The sequence below is a fragment of the Colobus angolensis genome, unplaced genomic scaffold, assembly GCF_000951035.1.
Source record: "Colobus angolensis palliatus isolate OR3802 unplaced genomic scaffold, Cang.pa_1.0 Scaffold532, whole genome shotgun sequence".
Taxonomy (NCBI): domain Eukaryota; kingdom Metazoa; phylum Chordata; class Mammalia; order Primates; family Cercopithecidae; genus Colobus; species Colobus angolensis.
Window position 1 is genome coordinate 1,056,831 of NW_012118844.1, and position 4,889 is coordinate 1,061,719.

Sequence of the window (4,889 nt, forward strand, 5' to 3'; positions counted from 1 at the left end):
AAAAAAAGAAATCGGCAGTTTATAAATGAGTAACTAGTTTTAAGAAGGGACAAATCAATGTTGAAGATGAAGCCCACAGTGGCAGGCCATCTACATCAATTTGCAAGGAAAAAAATGTATTTGCACTGTCATTGAAGAGGACCAACAATTCCCAGAAGAAACAATAGCCAACACCATAGATATCCCAATTTGTTCAGCTTACAAAATTCTGACTGAAAAATAAAAGTTGGGCAAACTTTCCACTTGGGCGCCAAAACCATTGCACCCAGATCATCTGCAGCAAAGTGTTCAATGGCAATTCAAACAAATGGGATCAAGATCCTGACAACTGTAACAGGAGATGAACATGGCTTTACCAGTACAATCTTGAAGACAAAGCACAATCAAAGCAATGGCTACCAAGTGGTGGAAGTGGTCCAGTCAAAGCAAAAGCAGACCAATCAAGAGCAAAAGTCATGGCAATAGTGTTTTGGAGATACTCAAGGCATTTTGCTTGCTGACTTTCTGGAGGGTCAAAGAACAACAACATCTTTAGCACATCTTTAGGCACAGCTTCAGCAGAAAAAATGCCCAGGAAAGCTTCACCAGAGAGTCCTTCTCTGCCATGACAATGCTCTAGCTCATTCCTCTCATCTAACAAGGGCAATTTTGTGAGAGTTTTAATGGGAAATCATTAGGTATCCACCTCACAGTCCTGATTTGGCACCTTCTGACTTTTGTTTGTTTGTTTCCTAATCTTAAAAATCTATAAAGGGCACTCGTTTTTCTTCTGTTAATAATGTCAAAAAGACTAAATTGACATCATTAAACTCCCAGGACCCTGAGTTCTTTTCTAAATGGCTGGTATCATCATTTACCAAAGTATCTTCGTCTTTATGGAGCTTATGTTGAGAAATAAAGTTTATATTTTAATTTTTATCTTTAAATTTTATTTTCCACAAACTTTTTGAAGTCCTTTCATATTTGGAATTTTTAACAATAGAGGTATGAAAGAAGAAATTCTGCGATTATAATCTGTTAACCTTATTTCAACACTAGTTTGATATTGAAAGCCTAGACATGTTTTTCTTCACACTTATTAAAAAGCTATTGTCAGTGGGAAATGAGTATGCTTTCATGCTTAGTAAAAAATATGTATTCAAAATTATAAACAGTATGATCTCAAAATGACTGGAAAAAAAAGCCATAATGTTAACTGTGGTTGCCACTGAGTGATGCAATTAAGGCTGGGGTTTGCTTTTCTGTTTCTTTATGCTTTTTCATAGTTTGCAAGTCTTCCACAATGAGCACGTTTTACAAAAAGTGACAAAATAAAAAATAAAACCTTTATGAATAAAAGCGTAGCAAGTTTGGACAGTTTAGTACTAGACTCCCATTTCCTTATGCTTTAATCTGAAGTCCTGTTGTAACTTTGTTAGCAAACCCTTTTTGGTTGATACGGAAATCTGCACTGTTGATTCATAACAGCTGATCTTTTGTGTGAACCATGGTACAAGTGAAGTGCTATGCCTAACACCAGGGCTGTGATGCCTCTGTCCACTTACAATTTCATTTTCAGACATGGGAAGCTTGCATGATAGAGTAACTGAGTATTGCTTGGCTGCAAATTAAAGACATCGATGTGGGAACACAAGTTCCCTGTGCATTTTCTGAGTGAGTGCTTTCTCAGATGCCTTTCATTATCCATCTCCTCTCAACTCTTCCACTCCCTAACTTCTCTTGTACAGTGGTCAGTGGGGTGATTTTCTTGTACCTCCACTCTCTGTGTCCTGGGTTGGGAATATAACACCAGTATGATGCCAATTAGTGTTGACAGAGAGTTGGAGAAAAGAGGTGACAGAGATTAAAATGCATAATCATAGAATTCCCAAAAGAATATTTTTAAGACAAGTTAATGAGTAACTTTGTCCTTCTGGTACAAGAAACAAACCAGAAAGCAAACAAAACTCATAAAAACTATTTGTTCAAATTGTGAAAAATATCTAGCATTATTATATTGTAAGAATAAGTTTAGAAAACTGTTGCGCTTCAGGCAAAAGTCCATTTCAGTTGACCTGAGATTTTGCTAAATTCAATAAGAATTTTATTTTTTTCTGATTATATGGATGATACTTGCTCAAAATCAAGCAATATCTCATAATATAAACATAAAAGTCACTTAGTATCACAATCCCCCTGAGGTAACCATATTTTTTTGAATAAGTATATGTATATATATACAACATATATACATATATAATTTTGTATATATTGAGCTATGTTATACACACTGTAATTTTAAACCATAAAAAGTCATATGATTGTTCTATATTAATTAATTCAGATATATATGACTGTTTTAAATAGCTGTGTGGTATTTATTTCATGCACATGGTTTAACTGTTTCCTAGTTTATTATATAAATTTCTTCTCCTCCTCCTGCCTGCTGTTATGAATAACATGGCAATGTATTCTGTACAAAAATATTTCCATTCCTGCCAGATTAGCTTCTTGGTGTAAAATCAAAAATGTGGAATTCCTGGGGCAAAAGATGTGCACATGACAAACTGTCTTTTAGAAAAGCTATATCAATCGGTGCCTCCCAACAACAGTGAGCCAGTTTACCCTCCCCATTCGCAGCATTAGGTGCTCTCCATCTTTAATCACTCACTCCCCGTAGATCTGGGGTCAGCAACCCAGTCAGCATCTTTAGGGTTGTAGGGAAAAAAAGGTAATGAAGAATGTGTGACCAAGACTATATGTGGCCCACAAAGGGGGGCATTTCTATTATCTGAGCTGTTTACAGAAAAAAAAAATGCCAACTCCCAGATTAAAGGAAAAATACTCTTGGTAATATTAGCTTTTCTTTGCTTATTTGTGAGTTCAAATAGATTTTCCATGTACATGTGAGTGTTTGTATTTCTTCTTTTCTTCTTTTGTCAATTACACTTCCTTCACCAATTGTCCTATTAAGTTGCTCATCTTTTTTCCTTTTTTACTCATTATAATTCTGTATATTAGAATATGTGCATTTTGTCGTGTATTTCACGAGTATTTTTCTCTGTGTCAATTAATCATTAAGAATGTATCTTTTATATTGCACAGAAAGTTTTAGTGTTTATGCAGTCAAAGCAAATATTCTGAGAATGATAGCAGGTGCTACTTTAGATATGATAGTAAAAGAAGTTCTCTCTGACAAGGTGACATTTGAGCAGAGAACTGAATTAAGTGAGAGAGGGAGCCATTCATATATATGGATGAAAGGGAGTCCAGGCCATGTGAACAGCAAATGCCCAGACCCTGAGATAGGAGCTTTCATGGCATATTGGTGGTACTGCCAGGAGGTCACTGTGACCAAAATGGAGGGAGATTGGTAGGAGTTGAAATTAGGTATGGAAGGATGAGATCATGTAGAGCTGTGTAGGCTATGATAAGGACATTAGATTTTATTCTGAATTCCAGTAGAAGTCTGGAATATTACAAACAGAGGAGTGACATAATCTCACTTAAGTTCTAAAAGGATCACTTCTATTTTTGGTATCTTTAAAAAATATGTGTTATATTTTCTTGTTATAAATTAAATGCATGTCCATTTTCAATTATATAGATAACATACAAAAAAGAACCAAGTAGGGATGATAGTATTTTAATAAGCTTTTCTGGAGGGAGATATATATATACACCTTTATCTACATATATATTAAGGTTGGGACATACCTTAAAGATCTTCTGGACCAGAAATAAATCTAGGCATTTATGGTCAACTGATCTTCAAAAATGTTGCCAAAAACACACAATGGAGAAAAGACAGCCTCGTCAATAAATGGTGTTGGGAAAATTGGATATACACATGCAAAAGAATGAAATTAGACACATCTCACACCATGTGCAAAAATCAACTCAAGATGGATTAAAGACTTAAAGGTAAGACCTCAAACTGAATGTTCTTAACACAATATGACAAATACATGAGGTCATGGATATGCTAATTACCCTGATTTCATCATTTTACAATGTATACATGTATTAAAACATCACATTGCACTCCATATACACACACACATATATACATATATACATATATATACATATGTATGATATATATATGTATATATGATTTAGCCATTCCGGGATGTGTGTGTGTGTGTGTATATATATATATATTTCCTATGTGTCAATTCACAATAAATAAATAACATAGAAGAAACGTTTCTCGACATTAGGCAGAGATTTTTTTGGATACGACCGCAAAAGCACAGACAACAAAAGGAAATATAGACAAATGGGATAGCATTAAACTAAAAAGTTTTCTGTACATCAAAGGAAACAACTGAGTGGAAAGACAACCTAGGAATGAGAAAAATACTTACAGACCATACATCTGATAAGTGATTAATACCCAAGGTATATAAAGAACTCAACAGCAAAAAGAAGTAGTAAATAACCCAATTTAAAATGGTCAAAGAACCTGAGTAGACATTTCTTAAAAAGAAGACATACAAATGGCCAACCAGTATATGACAAAATGTTCAATATCGCTAATCATCACAAAAATGCAAATTAAAACCACATTTAGAGAACACTTTGTACCTGTTAGGGTAGCAGTTATCAAAAACATAAGATAACAAGTGCTTGTGAGGACGTGGAGAAAAGGGAGCCTTTGTTGGTGGGAACGTAAATTTTAGTACAGCCATTATGGAAAACAGTACGGATGTTTTGGCCCAGAAAAAATCCAGGCATTTTATAGTCATATGATCAATTACCATATGATCCAGCAATGCCACTACTGGGTATATATCCAAAGAAAATGAAATCAGTCTGTCAAAGAGATATCTACACTCCCATGTTCATTGCAGCACTATTCACAATCACCAACATATGGAAGCAACCTCAAGAAAATATGGTATGTA